Raw genomic sequence first — 23,941 nt, 5'->3', positions numbered from 1 at the left:
TTATTCCTCTGGAGCTCTAAGATTGATCGTTGTTCAGTTGTACCGACAGGTTTTTAATCTGTTTATTTGGCTGTACCATCTTCCTTGGCTGGCTGGAAATAGGATTCCCAAGCAAGCAGATATCTCTTGGAGAGATTTCACTTTGCATATTTCCTCACTCACCACCTTTGAAAAAGTCATTTTCTTCTAAACACTCGCCTGCCAAGCTTAGCATTTCCTATCCTGCCAAAACCAAAATTGCTGATCGTGTCTGAATATGGCAAAAGAGGGAAAAGAGTTATTACCAGGTGGCCTAATGTGCCTTTTCCCCTCAGTGCAGTTGCTGTTCTGTCCTTGCACACAGGGCTAAGGGTAAGTACAGGACACTGGCTATTCAGTGCCTGGAATAATTTGACTGGAATTTTTTATCATTAACATGCAGAAAGGGCAAAGCCAGTTGACACATGAGTTCATTACAAGGGATTTATTTCCATATATACATTTAGGAAGAGTCAGCCCTAAGTGCTGTTGCCTCATTAAATTCAAGAACTTGGATACCGTTATCGCTCTCCCGGATTTAATAGGCATGTTTGTTCCAAAGGGTTGTTTTCCTATGATCTCCTCCGTTGCATGCAGACACCTGACAGATGCTCAGTAGATTTCTGTGCCTGCTGAGGGCTGGAGCTTTGATAACTGGAGGAGAAGGGCTGAGGTGTGAGGGTGTAGGGCTGCTGCTCCAGATTTTCCCCCTGAGCAGAGTGCTTGGAAGAGGCTGCTGTGACACCACCAGTGTTTGTTTGCTGCTCCCCGACAGTTTGCGTTGGCCGGGGCTCCTGCGCGGCTTCTGTCGTCACTCCACAAGTTCTGGCTCTGGGAGAGGGGTGAGGAGGACACCCACTAACAAGGGGCTTGTGGTTGTATCCTCAGCGTGCCACGCTGGGAGACAAAGGGGCACTGTCTGCCCTCATAATCCTCCTTTGGGAATTAATGAACGAGTGCAGGGCACAGATGTGAGGGCTATGAAACCTCCTCGGCCGGGCAAGGGGTGCTTTCCCACTGCTGCTTAATGATTTAGTTTCAGATTTGAGGGAGCCTTTGTTGCTGTGCAAACTAGTTTTGGAGAAGGGAGAGATATTTTCAAGGGTGCTTCATGCCTGTGTTAGAGAAATACATATTTTTTTCTTAATTCTTTCATGAAATCCTGCAGATTAATGAGGCTTTTTGATCATCTGTTGAGCTGCTGTGTCCCCACAGGGCGGTTGTTTTCATTAACCAACTTGGGTTTACGTTTCTACAATGCAGATTTATGTAAAAAAGTTAATAATAACCCCAGAGCACGAAATAACAGGGAAAGTAATTCTCTCCAGGTAATTAAAAATCAAGCCTTTCTTACCAAACAAGGTACTCTGTAACCTGTGAACCCAAAAGCCTGTTTTGGTTTCCTGCTGCCTTGCATTCCCAGTCACTGCACTGGGCAGAGCTCGGGCATGTTGTGCCTTCCCCAGTAGGCAGGAGATAATCCTGGGTTACTCCCAGCCTATGTTAGGCCCAGGCTGGCTGAGTTGCCAGTAAATATGTAGAGATTTGCCACTCAGCTGCTCTCAAACAGAATTTGCGATGCCCTTTTTCTCAGTGGAGGCACAAGTTTGGGTTTCTTCCCTTTGAAATTTCCCCGTGTGCCAGCGATGGAGGGTTTTGGATAGATGGGACAAGTGTAAAGAGCCTAATTTCCTCAACAAGCTGTCCCAGAAAATAGTGGGTTTTTTTCCCTTTGCCAAGAAAAAAAAAAAATTTTCATGAAACCAGTCCTTTTCAGCATTCTAACATTTATCCCCCAAATCAAGATGCATAGTTTTGGCCAAACCCCTGCTCATTACACGGGATTTTCGTTTCTCTCTGAAGGGCTTCTGCTTGAATTTTTGTATGCAAGGTTGGTGGGTGAATTCCTGGGAAGTGGGGGATGTATTCAGGGTCCCCCAACACTCCTGGGGTGCTGCTGTCCTGTGCCCAGGGCTGGTGGGTGAGGATGGGACAGCCCCCATGGTGGGGGGCAATGCACCTTCCCTGGGAGGAGCTGGAGGAGGTTGGGGGCTGTTTTTACATGTAGAGTTTAGATAGCAGAGTATTTTTCAGTAAAACTCTGAAAGCCCAGCCTGGCATTGAATAAATGATGATTTCACCCTGGTGTTCTCAAGATGATAATTTTTAACCCAGCATTTTGGGAAGCAGTGGCTTTACGAAAGATTTCCATGTTTTAGCCTTGTCAAGGCACTCGTGGAACACTAAACCAGTGATATTCAGAAAACACTTGCAATCCTTTTTGCTTGTTACTTGATTTGCAATGAAAAACAGCTCTTGATGCCACTCATTATTAAATTTTGGCTTTAACCAGAGGGCTTGAACACAAACATTTGTCTCCCTCAGAACTGCTAATGCTTTTGACATATTTTTTGAAGTTCCCATCACGAGCTGGAGCCTTTGGCCTCCTGGGGGTTGCTGGCAATGTCCTGACCTGAAACTTGATTTTTAATTCTTGTAGCAAGTATTAAAGATCAGTGAGAAAAGGTTGCTTGGTATCAGGATTAACTTGAGCTTCGGTTTCTCTTCACGCTGTTTTCTGTTCAAAGTCATTCTCCCACTTGCAAGACAAGTGACCTGTCATTGAGTGTTGTGGCTGATGGAAAAGTGCCCCACTGGATCCCACAGGAGTTAATAGGTCCAGATGCTGGTGATGGGAGGATGATTGTGCCATGAGGCATCAAATGAATGTGGTGCCATCATTTGGTGAGAAATACATCAAGAAAAGGATCATGTGTTAAAGGAATTGGATTTAATAGGGATTTTTTTTCTCTATGTGTGTGAAAGGGTAAGAAATTGTTTTACTGTAGAGTGGTAGAACTGAGATTTTCAGTTATAAACTATGTAATTAATACCACTGATTTGTCTCCTTAATGTGATTTAAGAGTCCTTTACAGATCATATATATATTTATATGTAGACAGAATAAATATTGCATTCTGTCATTCTGTGTATTCAGGCAGTGAGCTCTGACATGCAAAGCACAGGTTAACACAGGACTAATGAGGTTTTAATCTCTGCTCCATCACTGTGTGTACATTTAGGTGTATTGTTTTGCTATCAATCTCTTCAGACTTCCAGGACTAGCCATTATAGCTCATTTCATTGACAAGTAATTGAAACATAAGGAATTAGCTTAATTAGTGATTAGAAATAGTTTAGTTTTTTACTGTTTCTGTGCAGGTGGTTGTCCAGTTCTCTACTGATTTGTCCAAATTAGTGACCTGGATGCATGAGATATTATTGACTTTGTTTTACAGCAAGACATGAGAGCAAATCTCTTTTCTCCCTATTTTCCTGCATTTAGATGACTCATCACATTTCTCTGACTCAGTTGGGTGGTTTTTTTGTCTATAAGTCTGCCACTTTCACCCATCTGCAACCCATTCCTCTCTGGAAAGAGGGATAAAAATACTTGCAGGCATTATCTCAACAGAGAGGCAGCACTTTGGTGACGCAGCAAAGGCAGATGCACACTGACATCCACCAGGGAATTCGGAATAACCAAAAATAATTTGCTTTTTGAGAATGTCATCGAAAAGAAAAGGTGCCACATCTCATGGACTGGTAGAGGGTCTTCTACTGAACCCTGAGATCCCCCTGAAAGGAACCTGGTAGTCTCTGTGACACAGATTTGCACCCTGAGTACATTCAGGGTGGAAAAATGAAAGTGTGGAAGTGTTTCATGTTGATCTAAGAGAAATTCTGTTAGAGGCCATCATAGCCTAGGAAATAACAGTACTTGAGGATTTTTAATTGCTTACACAGTAATTACACCGAGCTTCATGGTACTTTCAGTAATTTGGCTTTATAAAATGTGTTGATAGGCAAACTGCCCCCATTTGAAACCCTCCCAGAAAGAGCACAAAAGTAAGTGAAAATATGCTGGAAACTGCAAAAAGAAACCCAACAAAACAAAAACCAAGGAACCAACCAAAAAAACCTCACCAAACCAAAAAAAAACCCAAAAAATAAAATAAAAAAAAGGCATTAGAATAGCTTGAGATTGCTCTGACAGTCAGAGACAGAAATGAGCTGAGTTTAGGAACTCATTTTAAAACTTTTTAAAATATCATTTTCTCAGCTGTAACGAAAGATAGAGTTTTAATATTTTTTGGCCAAGTTCAGCTGACTTCTTTTGAAAGAGGAGCTCGTTGAAATAGGGCAGAAGGACAGACTCAGATGTTTTAAGATCAGGCTTTGGAAGTACCACACTCAGGAAAATATAATGCTAAATGCTTTTCCCTTGATAAACGTGGTTCTGCTGCCATATGATCCACATTTCCAGCTCGGGGATGTATCACCCTGCAAATTGCAAAACTAAGTATGAAGAAATTCGCCCTGAAAACGTGCCAGCAAAGTTCCTTAAAAGGCTCCCAGAAAAGATGACTCACTGCTTAAATGGCCACTCGTTGCATCTGCAGAGCGTTTCAGGTTAAATTCCCTGCAATAGTCATGATTCCCTGGGGAAGCTGCAGCCACAGCCCGTGGACCAGGTCCTGGTGAGGAGGGAGGGACATCCAGGAGAAGGACAAGGGGGCAGGAGAGGCACCAGAGCCCCCCTGAGCAGTGAGGAGGAGGAGGAGGAGGAGGAGCACTCAGGCTCCCCCAAAGAAGGTCTGTAATTTCTGAGCTGATGAAAAGCAGGTTGGGGATGTCAAATGGCTGATTGATGTGTCACCAGAGAGGGACAGATGTCCAAGATTGTCCTGCTGTTCATGCTGAGCTGGGGTGCCTTGGTGTGTCAGACCACTCTGGGGAGTGTTTGTGATGTGTTCATGCCTGGGCTGTATCTATCTCTGTCTCTATTTTGTACCTATATTTGTCTCTCCATTTCTTGTTGGTCTCTCTGCAGAGTTGTATCACAGAACATTGTTTCTTGATATAAAATCAGGATACTTTTTCCCTATATAATCAGTATTTCTGAATTCCTGTTTTAGCCCACGGGTTTTGTGGGGGCTTTGTTGTTGTTGCTGTTGTGGTTTTTTTTCTTTTCTTTTATGTCTCTCAACAAAACCTGCTTTCTCAGTCTCTCAGCTGTGTCTGATGTCCCCTCGTAGCTCCCCAGTGGGGCAGAGCTGAAGTGACAAACCTTGAGCTGAAGCAGAGCTGAGACATCTGAGTTTATTCTCAAGTGACTGGTGCTTTTTGCTTTTCTTCACATCTAAAATAACCTTTACTGGGACAATTCCTTTTAACATTTCTGTTTCCCTGGGCCATAGAAGAATTTGATTTTTTACCAGTTGTTTGCTGGCTAAATACACCAGATTTTCCTTACAAACCGTGTTTCTGATACATTTCAGTGTTGAAGAACCTGAATTCAGGTTCTCTGTAGGAATCTTTCAGCAAACACTGATTTCCTGAGCTGAAAAACAAATTCTCTTTAGCACTGGTTAGATTTTTAAAATATCCTACCACAAGCATTTGCAACCTTGAACATTCCCAGCTGGCATGAGCAGGAAAAGTCACCAGGACTGTGCAGGCGCTCCCGGCTAATGAGCTCCGTGTTTGGCTGCTGTGGGATGTGCCAGGTTTTGCCTGGCAGCTTTTTTTTTTGGCTCCTTCTAAGTGGAAGCAGCTTCTTTCTGTCTTTTTAATAAATGGGGACAGCTGCACATCGAGGCAGTGCCCTTCCAGTTTTGGAAGATTTATCAAAACTCTGCCGTAGCCTCTTGCGATTCCTTGTGGAAAAGGGATCCAAACTCTGCTGAAGTCACCAGGAATCTCTTCCTAACTTTCATGTTACCTCAGTGGTAATTCTACCTTTGGCTCTATGTGGACAGTAAGTAATTGTCAATTATCTTTTCTGACAGAGGTGCTTGTAGAGACACAAGTTCCTGATTTTCATCAGGGACTGGAGGGACAGGACAAGGGGGAATGGCTTGAAATGGAGAGATAATAGGTTTAGATGGGATATTAGGAAGAAATTCATCCCAGTGAGGGTGGGGAGGCCCTGGCACAGGTTGCCCAGAGAAGCTGTGGCTGCCCCTGGATCCCTGGAAGTGTCCAAGGCCAGGTTGGACAGGGATTGGAGCAACCTGGGCTAGTGGAAGGTGTCCCTGCCCATGGCAGGGGGTGGCACTGGATGGGCTTTAAGGTCCCTTCCAACCCAAACCATTCTGTAATTCTGTACCAAACTTACTAGGACTCTGTCCTAGATCACTGTCATGAATTTCAGAATACATGGACTTAAATAAAAGATACATATTTTATTTGTATTAATGGGAAAATCTCCTGTTAGGAAGTTCATGTGAAACAGGTGGAGAGAAGGATGGAAGGATGAGGATGGAAAGTAATCCATTGCTTAATGTTGGTTGAAGCTGGAGAGGACAGAAAAATTCAGCTAAAAAGAAAAGAGTAGGGTAATTTTCTCATAAGTATTAAAATGGGAATCCAGGTTGACATCCCATCCTCTAAATCCCAACTTTCTTCTTCTCCAGCATGTTCTGTGGCAGCCAGGACATGAAGTTCTCATTTTATCAGATCTGAGGCAGAGGGGCAAAATCCTTGAGTACATCCCAGCTCGTTTTTGGGGTGAAAACATGCTGGGGAAAATGGTCATTTCTGTCAAAGAATGTTATCCATGTTGCAGTCGAGTGTCAATACATGTTACTCATGTATGAAATTGTGTGGGAGATGGTGTAAGTTTTCTTTCTATCTGTTTTTGGGTGATTGAACAGAAGAAATGTGATTTATTTTACCAAGTTTCTGTGATGGCCTTATTTGCCCTGAGCATGGGAAAGAAGGGGAATATTCTATTTACCAGTCATAGACTCAAATTTAATTTTAAATATTGATCACTTTGCTCTGCCAAAATGTTTTGTTTCCCTGTCTGGCTCCACCCTAAATGCAGGTCTGGAGCAGGTCTGTGTGTGTCCCACAGGTGTGTGTTTGCAGAGCTGAACCAGCATTTTCCTTCCCGTGCTACAGGCAGAACAGTTTTGCCTCAGGTAAATCCTTTCTCTGGGAAAACCCATCAATAACCCCTCAGGGCCGGGCTCTCCAGGTGGAACAGAGATGTTTGCTGGGAAAATTGGACTAAATTTTCATGTCTGTGTCAACTGAAAGAAAATTAGCCAGGAAAAATAGTTCTGTTCTGTAAGGCAGGGGGAAAACAAACAACCTGCAGAGCAGAGAAACAGTTGGTTTCTCTCTTTTTTGTTTGTTTATTTTTTGTTATTTTTTGTTGTTTCTTTTCTGTTTGTATTTTTTATGTGTTTTGTTCCTTTTTTGGTATCTTTTCATCTTTATTGTATCCTTTTTATATCCTTTAACATTTTGCATTTCTGCATCTTTTTGTATCTTAATCTTTTAATGTATTTATCTCATCTTGTATCCTTTCTTCATGCTTATGATATGCTTTTGGTATAATTTTATATCTTTTTCTATGGTATTTTTGTTATCTTTTTGTATATTTCAAAATCTTTTTTTAATCTCACTTGTATCTTTTTCACAACTTTTTTTTGAAGAATTTTTTATCTTTCCTTTATCCTTTTTTTTTTTTTTGTATCTTGTTTCTTTTTTGTTTCTTTTCTCTTTCTTTTCTCTTTCGTGTGTTTGGTTTTTGTTTCCTTTGTTTTCTTTTTGCTTCTGTTTGGGTTCTTTTTCTTGTTTTTGTTTTTGTGGGGTTTTGTTTGTTTTTGTTTTTCTTGTTTTTGTTTTGTTTTGGTTTTTGTGTTTGTTTTTTGTTTGTTTTGTTTTGTTTCTTTTTTCTTTTTTTTTTTTCCCCTTAAATGCAAAGTCACAGGTTTTCCTGTTCTCAGTTCCTTTACTTTTCTGGTTTGACAGCTGCATTTTTGCCACTCCATGTTATTTGGGGAGGTTTATTCTTCCTCCTCACCCCAAGCTGGAACTTTGCTCTGCTGGAGCCACGTGGGCACTTTTGGCTCTGCAGCAGCTCCAGAGCCTCTCTGCCTTATAAAATTACTTTACATTTCTTTGTGGCTCCTCTTCAGGCAGGGGAATTGCACAACTTAACATGAGTAATACTAATTATTTGGGATCTGTCACTGCAGGACTGCTGATGAATAATGCAGATTATTCTGCTGCTGGATGCAGTTGTTGGGTTTTTTTTGCCTTTTTCCCCTCATCACCTGCCTTGAAGTATTGTGACATTGGGTGACACAGATAAACCTGAGGTCTGTAATTAAGTTGTATTTTAATGAGCCTGGAAAATATTCAGTTTTGCACATCTTCATGGTTTAAAAGGGGTTTAATGAGTCTTCCAGCTTTCCTGTCTGCTCAATGCTCTGCTGACATTTCTCCATAGGAAAAGCAGGATACAGAAGGAAAAAACTTCAGAATGCCCCACACTGGCATATTTAGGTTTTCATGTTAATTAAGGTAATTTTGTGCATTAGATCAATGTATTTTTCCCATTTATCAGTGCAAGGCCTATTGCTAATCAAACACCTCCAATGAGGAGGGAATTTCAGTGACTATGAATTTGACTTTTCTCATGGAATTCTCCTTATTTTCCATGAGCAACGGCGTGATTGGGATTTTTTGCACAAGTGCTTCCAGAGAACAAGCTTTAAGCCTCCTTATATAGGCTTTTGCAGTTGCAAAAAGTGATATTTGAGGAAAGAAGTGACTGAAATCACAGGTTCCTCCCCCCCTTGCTGTGCACTCTACCCAGAATCAGTGGAATATACACAGGAAAAGCTCTGCTTAGGTGGGATCTGCTCATTTTCCCCCCAGTATTCCAGCAGAGCTGCTGGCTGCCTCACTAAAGAAAAGTCACTTCTGTGTGGTGGGTGAGGAATTTGAGTATATTCAGCTCCTGTGTCTGAGTTCTGAGAGCTCTGTCCATAACGTGTCCAAAGGGATAATTTTAGACTGAATTTGATCCCCTTTAGGCACAGAAACTTATGAATTTAACAGTCTAATTTTTTTCCCTCCCACCCCCTCCCTCTCTTTTTCCCCCCTGTGGCTGTTTAATATTAAAATGCTGCATCTTTTGGTAGGAAGGTCAGCAGGGAAGCTCCTGCTGCAGAGGAGGGATGGATGTTAATTATCAGCAGTGCAGGATTCCCAAGCCCCTCACAGGAGCATCCTCTTTGAAGGGACTGAAGCTCTTGGAGGGTTTTGGGCTCTCCACAGGTCTGCACAGGCCCCATAAGTTGGTCCAAGTGGAAAAGATAGCCCAGATTTGCTCTGGCAGCATGGAAAGCTTATCCTGATATTCAGAGTTTATTCCTGTGAAAGGAGGACATGCTGATGTCCAGCTTTTTCCCAGAAGGAAAAGCTTGAAGGTCGCTCCTGCACTCCAGAAAGGTGATTTTATTCTTAGACTTGGAAATAAATGTGAATATATATATATATATATATATATATATATAAATCCAGTTATATCAGAGTGCTTGGGATTAGGAATGGCATATTTCCAGTCTTAGTTGTCTTCCTCAATTGCAGTTGGAAAGGCTGTGGAAAAGGACCAGGAAAAAAACTGGCTGTTTGGCGGTTCTTCCTATGGAAGAATCCTTTGAAATTTAGCAACTCAAGTTCCTGAAGTCAGGAGTAATTCAGGAGTGATGTCTGTTACAGTAAAAACCAAGCTGGTGTTTCCAGAAAATAAATGAACTCCAGATGTATTTATTAACTCTGTGGCTTGGATTCAGAGATCTTCAAATGAGAAAGAAAGTGTCCAGTTTTCCCAGCAGAAACATTTATAATGGGAAGAAATAGCTTGAAAAATTTCATTTTTTAGCCTAAGACCAAAGAGAACAATCACATGTAGATGGATCAGATGGATTGTATGAATTGAAGGATAGGAAAATCTGCCCTGGAGCATTAGTCAACACTGTCACATCATGATTTTTAGGTATGTAATTACAATCATAAAGTGTGAATACTTACATTGGAGGGATTTGTTATCAAATTGGACATGGGGCTTAATTTAGATTAAATTCAGAAACTTTGTGCTTGGAAATCACCCAGCACTTTATGCCTTGTAGGCAAAAAGTGCAGAGGAAGAACATGAGAAGAGGGAGGGGAAATAGACCCTCTGTTCGTAGAGACAATGATACACTTATTTTTCTCTTTTAATTAACAGTAAAGGTCTAGGTATGATAATAGGAACAGATCAGCTTGATGGAAATCCAGTGCAAACCAGAGGTGCACTGCATGTGCAGAAAGGAAGATTAAGCTCCAAGCAGTCCTGTGGAAGCTGGGTTTTGGAATTGATTGTGGTGAGCCTGAGCCTAAGTAGTGAGCGTGAAATATTAATTAGGCTCCTCGTATATGATGAAATAAAGGTGGTTTAGTGTTAAGAAATGAAATTGAACCGGATTTAGAAGAAACGTTTCAAATTATTTCGTGCAATAGGCTAAAGCAAATATTGATTCACTAGTACATTAATGCAAATACATTAAATTATTAGGGATTAGGGGCCACTTTAGTCTGTGGAGAATCCAAAGCAGGAGCTTTAACCTTTTCACCAGTCATCCTTGACACTTGGGCTGTGGCAGCAGCCGTGTGTGTCCTCTGCACTGGAGCACTGGGATTCTCCAGGGGAGTCTTTGGTACAATTAGTCCATAATCTTTCATAATGTGCTCTCCAGAGGGTCCTGTGACTAAATGCTCTTGATAAGTAATAGTATATGCAAAGTAGATCTGCACTCGAGGTCCTGTCATGTGATAAATGACTGAGGTAGAGCAGGGGAGCTGCAGTGAAACCTTGATTAGCTGAACCCAGCTTAGGAAAACTGTTCTCCTCTGGAATTCAGGGCTGTCCCCCCAGGCTGTGTTACCTCCCTGCTGGAGTTCAGCGAGTCAGGGTGTTCTCCAGGGATAAGTCAGGTGGTTTCCTGGCTCCTGGTGGAATGAGAAGAAGGAAAATCATGAAAAGAGCAAAAAATAGTGGGCGTTTTGGGGAGCTTGGAGAAGCCTGTGAGGGAGTGGAGAGGGGGGAATTGTGCCATGGAGGGGGGACACTGCACTGGGTTGGGTGTTGGTGCTGTCAGTGTGACCTTACTGTGCCAGTTAGACCAGGTCTGACTTGAGGGACAGAGACTTTCTGCAAGAGCATGTGGTGACAGGACAAGGGGGAATGGCTTCAAACTGAAAGAGAGCAGGTTTAGGTTGGATATTGGGAAGAAATTCTTCCCTGTGAGGGTGGGGAGGCCCTGGCACAGGGTGCCCAGAGAAGCTGTGGCTGCCCCATCCCTGGAAGTGTCCAAGGCCAGGTTGCCTTGGAGCAACCTGGGCTAGTGGAAGGTGTCCCTGCCCATGGCAGGGGGTGGCACAGGATGGTCTTTAAGGTCCCTTCCAACCCAAACCATTCTGGAATTCTATGCTTCTCTGTGGAGAAAGAGGAGGAAGGAATTGCAGCAGAAGCTCTGGGTTTTCTCATTGTCACTGATTCCTTCAGAAGGGAAAATTGTGGATTTTTTCCCAACTGTGCTGTAATGCACGTGCCTTTTATCTCCTGCCAGTCCCCTCCAGGCTGGATCTGTGGCTGGAGCAGCTCTGTAGTTCCCAATTCCCTCTGATTCCCTGTTTTTTATAGCAGCAGTAGGTGTCAGGAACCCAAGAGTCAGTCATTTTCACTTGTAGCTTGGTCTCCTGGTGTCATTTCATCTGCACTGGAAAGCCCACAGAGCATGGAAGCTGTGCCCGCAGTGCTGTGCAGGAGCAGATGGTGTTCCCTGCTCAGGTCTTCCAAAATATAGAATTCTACTAATTTCACCTTGCTGAATACCCTGGGCACTTATTACTCATATTACTTGGGTTTTGCACACTTTAATTAATCATTTTTATAGGATCCCAGGTGCTGTCAATTCTTCTGTTAAATGTCTGTATCACATTTATGAACTGGTACTGGGATGATTTAAGCATCTTTTTGTTTGTAATTGAAAGCCTGAATTTCATGGCAAACTTGGAACAAATGCACCTCAAAATAAGGCTTAAATAGTACTTTAAAGCTGTGGTTAAATGTACTGTTATTAGAATAAGCCTGTGTATCCCATGGGAAGTCCAGGGAACATTTTTTTTTTTGCACTGAGAAACTTATGGTATGAACAGGGCAGGTGTCCAAAAGATGGAAGGAGAAGGTGCACCATGGGTAGACACAGAGAAGTTCAGTAGGATCATATGTAAAGTCTGGCAGAGCTGGAATTTGAATTTCTGCCTCCTAACCAAGACCATCTCCTTAGTTAAAAGCACCACAGTGATTTGGAAAAGAGAAGGACTGCAGTGACAGGGTCTGATTTGAGATTCGTAATCCACATCATCCCTTTCTGAGCTCGTGCTCTGCCCTCACAAACATTTTTTAGAGTGCAAGGAAGTGCTGGTTTTATGTGTGAGACTGGCACAGTCAAAACACAGCCTGAGATGGGCCTCAGCTGCCCACTCCTGCCTGCCCTTACTCTGGAGAGCCTTTGTTTTGGTCCAGCAATTTTGCTAGAGCACTGTGTGTGTCATTAAGAATCACTGGCCTAATTTCTTGGTTTATTATGGATGACAAAATAAAACATTAATAGGTTTTTTAATAAGAACTGGAAGTTAAATATTCATTATTTCTTATTACTCCAATGTCACTAAGCCTTTGATGTGCTGTAACTCACAAATCCTTCTCCCTGCTCTCCACTTGTACCCTTTTAATTCATGAGTGTGAAGGTTGTCTGAGTGTTGCTTCTGGCCCATTTCACTCCTCAGCAGCTCCCAGCTGTGGGATATGTCATCCTCTGTCCTGATGGATGGATTCTCCCAGGCATCATGAACATTATCTGACTTCTGGTGTGCACTTTGGCTTTGGGCTAAACTGCTTCCTAAAGCTGCACCAATCATCCAGAACTGTTTTCTTCAATATCACAGAATCATGGAATGGTTTGGCTTGGAAGGAACCTTAAAGAAGATCCTCTTGTTCCACCCCAAACCATGGGCAGGGACACCTTCCACTAGCCCAGGTTGCTCTAGCCCTGTCCAACCTGGCCTGTGTTTCCAGTGTGGGAAGGATGACAGATGGGGAAGGAGAAGCACTGGGCCATCCATGTGCCACAGGAATTTGCTGTAGGGCTTTGTGGCAGCAGGGGAGCAGGGAAGGGGATGTCATGTCCAAAATACAACAGTAACCAAGGCAAGAGGGACAGCTTTGCAGTTTCTTCCTTAAAGCTGTTTATATCCTCTCTTTCCCCTTCCCAGCCCCCTTGTGTGTCTGGATTGTCGTCTCATTCATTTGTCCTTCCAAGCCAGCTTTCTATCTTAAATTTTCCCTTCATATTTAATTTTTTTTCTGATACCATGTACTCATAGAATCCCAGAATGGTTTGGGTTGGAAGGAACCTTAAAGCTCATCTCATTCCACCACCTTGCCATGGGCAGGGACACCTTCCACCAGCCCAGGTCGCTCCAAGCCCCGTCCAACCTGGCCTTGGACACTTCCAGGGATCCAGGAGCAGCCACAGCTTCTCTGGGCAACCTGTGCCAGGGCCTCCCCACTCTCACAGTATAGATTTCTTTCCTTATCTCTAATTTAAAGCTCCTCTCTTTCAGTATGAAGCCATTCCCCCTTGACCTGTCTCTCCACGCCCTTGCAAAGAATCATATTTATTTCCAAGTGAGTTGATGCAAACATTGACTGCCCTTGTCCTTTAATACCATATTTTCCATCAAAATGGCCTTTGAATGCCATGTGCATTTTTGTGGCAGGTTTCCTCAGAATAGAGGCAGAATTTTCATACATGTGTCTTAAATCTTTGTGTCTTAGTCTTACTCAGACCCCAGTCACAACCACACCCTGTCCTACCCAACCCCTTCTAGTCAACACCAAGATAGCACAACCATTGGTTGTGTAAGATTTTGGAACTCCCTGAGGGTATGGTTTTAATTCTGTTGAGGAAAATAAGCAGCAGTGTGAAAAACAGTACTTAAAATGGGGGTTTAGGTGGGGAAAAGGTATAAAAGTTGGCTGTATTTAATAGATATAATCATTAATTATGAATAATGTGCAAGTGGGTCTGTAATTATAGTTTCTAGTCACACAAGTTTTATCCTATGGGGCTGGGCATTTTCAAGTCATAAGTTCCTCACATGCAGGTTAAAGAGAATTCTTTATCAGTGACATGATCTCCCCTGCAGGAAAATGCACCTTCTGCTTTCTGTGTGATTAAATATTTTGCAAAAGTAGTTAATTTAAAAATTAATTTCAAAGCAAAATGTTAAGTTTGTACCAAGGCAGCAGACACCTGCCTGGTGAGGTGGTTGCTGTTCTCTGATGGACTGGATTTTGTCTGTGTGAAGTAGTTTAGGAGTAGTAAAATAAGGTTGAAACCAGTGATACAACCTTAGAATGAAAGATATTTTTGTTTCATACAAACAGAACTTGCTCAGAAGTCCAAATTTCTGAGTCAAATGCTGATTTCTTACTCCTGGGTGTTGAGTTTACTACCAGGAGCAGGGCCATGGCTGAATCCAGTGTGATAGGAAGGAGCTGGAATAGCAACAGTCCTGGGGAGAAACTCCAGCACTTGATGAAAAAATAATACAATCAATTAATAGATAATCAAGTGTTAATAATTTAAATGAACTTGGGGATGAGTTTTGTTAATATTTAAACATTATTCTGATAGATTAAAATTAATCACAGTTATCTATCCATCCATCCATCATGGGGGATACTGGGGAGAAATTCGAGTCTGCCTCCTGATAGAATGGATTTCTGTGACCCCATTGCAACATCAGCTGATGTTTTGTGGTTCAAAAGAGATTCAATGTGTTTCCTGTGTGTTACCCACAATTTTACAAGCATTCAGGGAGAAGAACATCAATGTCTGCAATGAAATACATTCAAAAGGGATTGGGTTTTGGTTTTGTGGAGGGTTTTGGTTTCTGGTTTGTTTTTTTGGGGAATATTTTTGTTTCTGTTATTGTTTGTTTTTGTTTGGTTGGTTTTTCATTTTGGTTTTGGGGGGTTTTTTTGGTGTTGTTTTGGTTGGGGGTTTTGTTTGGTTTTTTGTTTGTTTTTTTAGGTTTTTTTGAGGATTTTTTTTTGAGTATTCATAAGGTATTACTTTTCCATTGCTGAAGCCCCTGTCCCCTTGTTATGTATTTTATTCATAAAACCTGAACGCAGATGTTTGAATTCCTTACTTGACTGCATTTTTTGCTGAGAGCAATGAACCACTTTGGAAATTCTAATAGGTACCTGGTCACCAAAGGAAGTATGGCATAAACTACATGAGATTAACTTGGAATATTTATTTTATATTCTGGACTCACTCGTGTATTAATTTTCCAGATAATTTTAACCTCACAGATTCATAGCAATGAATGTATTTCAGGCTTGAAACGTGGCAGTTTTCCAGGTCCTTAGAAATTCCTGTTTCTGTTGTCCTTATCACCTTTCCCAGTTCACATTTCAACCCTAAATGCAATAATTTATTGGCAGCACTTTAGATTCCAATAGTTGATGCCTTATTCAGTGACTCTGGAAGAGGGGGCCTGGGATAAAAATTTGGATTCATGGGAGAATCCAGAGGTTTTCATCTACTTAATTGGGAATAGCACTGCACTCTCTCTTGGCATTGCTCTTGAAGACACTTATATGAAGAGGTTGTTGGAGTAGTTTGGAAATGAGGAGTGTGGCCAACTGGGGAAGGGATGTTAACATCTGGGAAAAAGTCCTTTATGAAATGGCACCCAGTTTTGTGGATTGTTTTCTTTATTTTCTCTCCTGACCTATTTTAATTTGGTTTTAATCACTTTTTTTGTTGGGGGTGTGTGTGGGAATGGAGGTAAGGGTTTAACAGACACTAAACTGTATAATGACAGTGATTAACATTCACACGAGGTAACTCAGGGATGGGGAAAACACAGTCTAATAAACTCTAACATAAGTGGATCTGCTCCCTCAGTGCTGGGGTGGGAACACACAAACCACACAAAGAAAACCAAAAACCCACTCTTGGATTTTGAAATTACCCCTGGAGATTGGGCTCAGAGATTGCTCCTGGTATTGATGTGAGCAGAGCATCCAAATCCCCTGGAATCTTGGTCTCAGTCGTGTCAGATGCCTGCAGGACTCGGTGTCCTGGGGGAACAGTTTCTGCAGAGATTGGGGACTTTGTGCCCCTCTTCTGGGCTTCAGCTGCTTGGAGTTTTCAGGAGTTTTCAGGCTGTTCAGTCCCAGGGTCTTAAATGAGCTGTGCAGAGTAAAAGCCCTAAAACTGGGAGTGAAATAGAAATGAGGGAATGTTTCCTGCACTCTGCAAAGGCAAAGCTGTACTGGGGAGCTGGATGGGTTCTGATGTCTGGACAGCTTGTACCAAGGCTGGTCATGTTATGGCTCACACAGAAGTCACCTCTGATCTGTCTGTTCTGTGCATGTCATCTGTCAAAGCTGCTCTGTCTGCTGGGCATTGATGTCCTTTTGGACAGATTTATGTTACAAGCCATCCTTGCACTGTGACCAGTGTCATATGAGACAATGAAAGAGGCAGGTGCACACTATTCCTAATTTATTTTATTTTATTGTTATCTATAAATAATTTCGTTTTTACTCTTTCATTGATTTTTTTGTCCCCTCCCAAAACAGGTTCCTATTTGTTTTCTTTTTTCCCTTTTCTCATTGCTACTCTAATGGGCTGTCTCAGCTCAACAGCCATCAGCAACCTTGGTTTGATGAGGCTGCTATGAAACATTTAAAGGTTTAAATTATAAACTCGGAGGGAGAAAATCAGTGATGCATGATTAGCTGAAAGTTTTAAGTATAATAGTCGTATTTTTCATATTCATGTGCAAAAATGGCTTATGTCAACTGTAATGTGATTTTTAATACATATTAATAGACTCTGTTGCAATGTAGATGGTTTGTACACCTTTTGGCAGATGGCTGTGGTATTAGAGTGTGCACAGGATAAATTAGTCATTTACTGAAAGAAAACAATACAGGAGAGATAAGGTCGAGGCTGCTCAGAGATGCAGTTCCAGTGCATTGCTCCTGCAACCAAAAGGATTAGAGGCAGAATTAAATTTGCCAGGAAAATTAAATAAACTAATAGATAAATTCCTGTGTCAGAAAGGAGCTGGCTGATGTTACAGCTTGTTCATGTCCCTGGTTGTGGCTCCCATCTTTCAGCTCTTGTATTTTTAGAGGTCAGATGGTGCAAAGCCAAAGCTCTGGCTCAGCTCACCCTGGGAAGGGTTGGAATGAGCAGCATCTCCCCCATGGAGCCCATGGCTGTGTGGTTCAGGCAGTTTGGACATGTGGATTAGAGGGATGGAGCAGCTCTGCTGGGAGCAAAGGCTGAGAGAATTGGAATTGTTCAGCCTGGAGAAGAGAAGGCTTTGGAGTGACCTCATTGTGGCCTTGGAGTGCCTGGAGGGCTCCAATAGAGCTGGAGAGGGACTTTTTACAAGGGTCTGGAGTGACAGGACAAGGGGGAATGGCTTCAAACTGAAAGAGAGTACATTTAGGTTGGATATTAGGAAGAAATTGTTCCCTGTGAGGGTGGGGAGGCCCTGGCACAGGTTGCCCAGAGAAGCTGTGGCTGCCCCATCCCTGGAAGTGTCCAAGGCCAGGTTGGAGCAACCTGGGCTAGTGGAAGGTGTCCCTGCCCATGGCAGGGGGTGGAACTGGATGAGCTTTAGAGTCCCTTCCAACCCAAACCAGTCTGTGACGCTGTGTGGAAGGCAGTAAACTCTCAGCCTTGGAACTGATGTAAGATGTGAAGGGAGCTGATGGCTGAGCATCGTCTCCTTGTTGTGTGTTCAGAAAACAGAATTAGCCGGTGATGAATCTGCGAGTTCTGTAAGTGTGTTACACATTTCAGGTAGTGGCCTGACAAATGATCCAGATTTCTTAGGAAATCACTTTAGCAAATGCTAAAGGGCACTCATCTCTGAGCAGGAGAGCAGCAGCTGCTTTGGCAATTTATTGCTGTGCTCAAATACCCAGTCGAGCCGATTGCCTGTAATCGCCCTGGCTGGTAACCCTGGCATGGCTGGAGCAGCCCAGAAAGAGATATTTAGAAACAATCTGCATTCCCTTCATTGGAAATCTCCCGAGCCATCCTCACTGCTTAAGTTTTCGAGAGGAGAGGCAGTAGCTTTTGGCTCGTGCTTTATCAAAATGATTGTCAGGGCGCTTAATGAGCTTTGTGCCAGAGCGAGCGCTTTAGGAACATATGTCTGCAGCAAGAACCTCGCTCCTGCTGGCTGGGCACGCTGCTCTGCTCCACAGGCAGCCTGCATCTCCCTGCCTAGCTGAGCCTGGGAGCATTTCGATGTTTCCAGACACCCATTTGGAATTAGGAAGTATCATCGCTGCATCCAAGCCAGGCCCTTTGAGCAGTTGTTCCGTGGTGAAGGAAAAGTGGAAACGAATTCCAACACAAATCACAAGGTGCGAGAAAACCGCCTGCTTTTACTGGTTGAGAGTGTGCTTCCCCTTGAAAAGAAAATGCAGGAAAATTGTGCTTTAAGTCTTTGAAAAGGAGCATTGTGAGGTGAGGTGGTGGCTGATATTAGTGCACAATAACTGCCTGACAGGTTTGCACCACGTGCTGACACGTCCTGTCAGAGCTGCTGGAGATGAAGCCGAGCTCTTTGCTGGAGATGGAGCAATTGCAGATCAAGTGATATATAATTTACTGAGCTGCTTGTTAATTCTGTGATGTTATGAAATCTCCTGGGCATATAATTACTACAAATGTTTACTTGACTTTACCACATAGCTTGACATTACACTCCATAAGTTTGTACCTCACTAAAATCGTGGCCCAGCCATAAAACGCAGCTATCAGGCAGCAAAATATTAAAGAAGTACAGATGAGACTAAAGGCATTTTAAAAGTGCTTTCTACGCCTTGGAATTGCAAACATTCATTCCATCTCCTGCTGATTGCACACTTTGTAATAGCTATTGTTTCCACGGCTGGGGTTTAATTTTCCTCAGTACATTGGCAGCGCTGGTGATCTCAATATCAATCCTCCCAGCAAGGCTGCGAGGGCTGTGGGGAGGCCAGCGGGGAGGCAGCCCTGATTGACAGATATTTTAAGTCTTTTTGTGGTTCAGGATTAGCAAAACATTTTCAGGCAGACCTGTTGGAGTGGGTAAAATGTGGCATCCTGGCACCCGCGGGTACCTCTGTCACCTGCAGGGAAGCTCGAGTGGATTTGGGCTCAGGTTGGTGTCACCCCTCCCTGCAGGTGACACTGCAGCCCTTGGTCACTGCAAAGTCTGTAGCAAAGGTGTTGCCAACTTTCTGAGGGAACTTGGAGCTGCTTCCTGACTGTTCATGGCTAAATTGCCACTGAGAGGGTTTTCCATGACACTGGTCAGGCCCAGAGTGCAGGAGTCTGTCTGAGATGAATATTTTGGGGGGCACTGTCTGACCTCCTGCTGACCTGTCAGCAGGTGTTGGGTCGGGCTCAGCCTGCTCTGCACTGGGACAGGTTCTGCAACACCAGTCCCATGTACACAGCACTCACAGAATCTCAGAATCTTTAGGGTTGGAAAAGCCCTCCCAGCCCTGGTGCCTGATGCCCACCTTGTCCCCCAGCCCAGAGCACTGAGTGCCATGTCCAGTCCCTCCTGGGACACCTCCAGGGATGAGGACTCCACCACCTCCCTTGGCAGCCCCTGCCAGTGCTTTTCCACCAGGTCTAAAAGCAGATGACTCACACTTTGCACCTGTCTGGATGTTTTTTGGAGTCCTGGGTGGTCCCTTTGGATAGGGAGAAGTGGTGCTAGACAACAACCAGCTCCTGGAATGTTTCCTCCTGGCCTGCAGCTTTTTGGTAGAATCCCTGGAGCTGATTTTGCAGCGAGTGAGAGCCACTCCCAGACGCCTGGGATGCCCAAACTTGTCCTGGATTATAGAGGCTTAAAGTATTTGTTGAAAACACGGATTTCTTTGAGTGTGAAAGCAGTATTCCTTGTGCCCAGCAAGCTTGTGTGAGCCCTTTTAAACATTAGCCAAGTTGAGGATGAAAACAACTTTCACTCTAATAAAGCCAAAGTTGCAAAATTAGAAATGCTACTACAAAAGAAAAGCAGACAGAATTAGGGAGCAGAAACTTGGTGTGTACCTGGATTAGCAGCTGCTGAAGGCGTTACCTCCAAGCGAGGTGGGACTGAGATTCTCACCTGTTCCCATCCTGCAGACGACAGAGCCAACTTGGTGTGAGAAAAAAAACCCAAAGCTATTCATTAGACTCAGTTTGACACTGGAGGCACAAAAGGTAAAGAGAAGCAAAAAATCAAATGTTTTTTTGAGCCAAGATGTTTCGACTGCTGGGATGGACACTCGTGGCCGCCCTCTGCGCAGAAATGAGAAAGCAGCAAGGGATGGGGGTTCCCTGGGAGGGTGGTGAGGTACTTTATTAACATCTCTCAGGCTCTCCCTGATTTCTCCACTGATCTGAAGGACCTTTGTGTGTTGTCAGGTTGGATTTACCTGCCTGGCAGTCAGGAGAGTGACAATGACCTCAGTTCACCGGTGAATGGATCTGAGGAAAGCACAGGGACTTGGGATGGTGATCTTTTCTGGTCTTTCAGGAAACAAGCTAAATTGCAGTTACTTGGTTTATAAGCTGTGTAAATCATATTAATAAATCCCCCCCAAGAAAGGTTTTCCTGAGAGAGGTAACAGAGAGTGGCCCCAGCCCTGCTTTGCTTCACCAGTTGCTTCTGCTAACTGGAAAGGCAGGGAGGTGTTCTGGTGCTTGAGTGGAATTTGACAGGTTTCCCATAGAAACAGAATTTTTGTTTTTGTTTTTTTTTTTGCCATTGAAGCTGATATCAGTCAGGAGCATCTATCCTGACCTCAAAGGATACAGCCTGGTGTAGATTAGAGTAAGTGAGGGCTGAGTCTTCCAATGCTGGTGTATCGATGTGACAGAAGAGCTTGTACAGACTTGTCTGTCTTAAACCATTTGATTTATATATAAAAACCCCAAAATTTTCTTGGTGATTCTAGTCTTTCCTTTTGAAATAAATTCTCACTGTGTCTCCCAGCCTGGGGAATCCAGGCAGGTTTGAAATACTCAGTTGAATGGAATTTTCACTGCTGTGCTCTCTGATCCCCACAGACTGTCGTTGCCATTGCAGGGTCTCCAGTTCCCTGCTCGGGGCTTTGAGACCAGTCTCTCTTTCATTTCTTCCCCAGTGAGTTCCTGTTCCAGCCTCACAAATTCTCCCAGGTCCCTGCACTGCCTGTCTTTGCACAGCACCGACCCCTCTCTCATCTGCATTCCCTGTGATTTTGACAGAGCCGTCCCTCTCCCAGGCTCTGTTCTCTCCTCATCCACTTCCAACAGCAGCTGTTCCAAGGCCCCATGTAGCTCTACCAGCCTTGTTTGGTGTCTGCTCTAATTTTCCTTAAGTACTTGTCATGCTGCCTCTTTTTTTCCTGAAGCTTTTCTCTCTCCATCTCCATTTCACACTCCAAATTCTTTGCTCCTTTGTGCTGCTTCACAGCTTTTCATCCCTTCAGCCTCACAGAATCATGGAATGGTTTGCTTTGGAAGGGACCTTAAAGACCATCCAGTGCCACCCCCTACCATGGGCAGGGACACCTTCCACTAGCCCAGGTTGCTCCAACCTGGCCTTGGACACTTCCAGGGATGGGGCAGCCACAGCTTCTCTGGGCACCCTGTGCCAGGGCCTCCCCACCCTCCCAGGGAATTCTCATCCCTTGCTGCTTTCTCATTTTGGCACAGAGGGAGACCACAAGTGTCTGTCCCAGAGATTGAAATGTCTTGGCTATTAAAAAAAATATCAATTTTTTGTTTCTCTTTACCTTTTCCATGTCCAGTGTCAAACTGAGTCTAGTGAAGAGGGTTGGGTTTTTTCCACACTCTGCTGTTTCCAGTATGGGAATAGGTGAGAATCTCAGAGTCACACCTAGACCAGGTAAAGATGAGTCAAGACACACATTTGTTTTGTGAGATGTCTGTTGGAAAGGAGCTTTTCCCCAAGCAAGTCAAGCCTTTACTGGTATTTGCTCAACCCAGTTGCCTTTAATGCCTTTCCCAGGGTTACCTGCTGGGAGGAGCAGAGTGAACAATTCTGTGAACAGGTATGGTAGAGTGAACCTGATGTCTTGCTGATCCTAGTTGGGAAATACCGTAGAGCATCCCAGAGGCTTTGTTATGCCTGGCTGCTGACTAGGAAGAAACTCTCAGAGAAAGGAATCTGTAAGAGACCTGTTTGAAATCCGTATTTCTCAAGAATTCTGTTATTCACATTGTGATACTCATCTCAGTTTCCATTCTCTGTGCAAACCTGCTTAGTGTGTGTTGTCATATCATTTACCTGATCTACTCTTCAGTTATTGGTGGAAGAGAAGGAAGAGAAGGAAAAAAGCCCCAAAATCCCTTTATGAAGTGCTCTGCCAATTTACCATGCCATGAGAGATATGCCATAGTTATTACTAAAGCCTAATTATGTAAATGACATAATTTAATAATCATTATTAAATCCCAGCAAGCTTTATTTCTTTTCCTTATTGTTGATGGTTGTCCTTGATAGCAAATGTCACGATGCATATCATAAAAATTAATTTTTGTGGGGGTTTCACACCCTTGCAGGGGTTGGAGTGCAGGAGGCCTGGCAGGCAAAGGAGGAGGCTGCTCAGCAGACCTGTTATCTTTGCAAGAGCAAATGTTGTCCACAAGGATGGCAGGGAGGGGAGAGAAAACTCTCACAGCAGCAAATATTTAATTAAAAGTGCTCCTTGGGCCAACTAGTCGTGGCAGCAGCTGCTTAAACAGAGATCTGTCCTTTAAATAACTGCAGCTAAACAAAGGGAGGAAAAGGAGAGTGGAGAGAAAAGCTCAAAGGGCATGTGCTGTAATGGCAGCAGTGGTTTTCATTTTTATATTGCCTTGTCTTCAGGAGCCATCAGCTCTTTCTCTGCCTGTTTGAAACTCGGGATGCTTCAAGATCTGGGGGTTTTATGGAGTTGCAAATCAGAGTGTCAGGAAAGCCAATACATCACCTGCCACCTCCTGTTACCTGTGTTTTGGGTGTACAAGGTCTAGCGAGGAAGGCTCCTGTTGGCTGTTCTGCCATGCAGAATAAATCAGGGTTAGGTAGGGACAGAATGAGCTCTTTTCCAGTATTCCCTGGCTAAATTACAGGTGAGTGTGTGGCTCTCCACTGCAGCAGTGTTGCCTTGTGCCCCTGTGCCACAGGCTGTAGACAGTTCCCTGCATTTATTTTTAGGCTCTCAGCACATTCCCTTTGCTTCTTGATCTGCCCCCCTGTGACCTGGACCTCGAGAGGATTCCTGTTATTCATTTAACGTGGAATGTTATTTATCATAATATAGTCACATTTTTCAGGGAGTATTAAGAGCTTCCATCAGGCTTCCAGGTGCAGTTTAGCTCTATAACAAATGATGTTGTTTGGTCCAAGGGGATGGACCCAATGGCCACACCACTTGGGTTGGACAAGAATGAAGAGAATGGGGTGTCCATTCACATGTCTTGTGGAGAGCTGTTTGAAGTGCTCAGATCCATAAGGAATGAAGCCATGCAGCTCTTCTTTCCCATGCTTCTTTCCAGGGAAGCATGAAGAAGCAGACACTAAATCAGAGATATCTGAGAGTCAAGTGTATGAAAGATATTGTGTAGCTCATGCCTTTTTCATAACTGGCTCCTCTCTGGGGTATTTTTAGGTTTTCTCAGCCATTTTCTGGTTAGTCTTTCTAAGGTGCATAATGTAAGATAATGATTAGAGGGCAATAAAGTGGATTTATCCACCTGACATGACACAAATGAGATAAAAAACAATATGGCCAGCAGTATTTAGGGATAAAAACAGTAAGACCAACAGTATTTATAAGTTTGTTTGTTTTCTTTTTAAGAAAAAGGTAGAGCAACACATGTGATGTTATAAAAGCTCTGTACAAAGTCTGTAATACAGTTTTCATGTGTGT

General features: G+C 43.4%; 1 protein-coding gene across 12 annotated transcripts in view; it reads left to right on the top strand.

Annotated features, from left to right (window-relative positions):
- CHL1 (cell adhesion molecule L1 like) overlaps positions 1 to 23,941 on the top strand; it is a 136,849-nt gene that overhangs the window by 40,751 nt on the left and 72,157 nt on the right. The window contains exon 3 of one of the 12 annotated variants that reach the window (XM_064667153.1): positions 6,941 to 7,007. The exons of 10 other annotated variants lie outside the window; for them this stretch is intronic. The gene's annotated coding sequence lies outside the window, so the exon portion shown is untranslated. Of the gene's footprint in view, positions 1 to 5,821; positions 5,840 to 6,940; positions 7,008 to 23,941 lie in introns of those variants that run through there. One more of the 12 variants, XM_064667156.1, reaches the window with a different exon arrangement.

This window comes from Pseudopipra pipra, chromosome 11 (genome assembly GCF_036250125.1).
Source record: "Pseudopipra pipra isolate bDixPip1 chromosome 11, bDixPip1.hap1, whole genome shotgun sequence".
Taxonomy (NCBI): domain Eukaryota; kingdom Metazoa; phylum Chordata; class Aves; order Passeriformes; family Pipridae; genus Pseudopipra; species Pseudopipra pipra.
The sequence above is the reverse complement of the archived record's forward strand: the minus strand, read 5'-3'. Positions and strand labels throughout refer to the sequence as shown.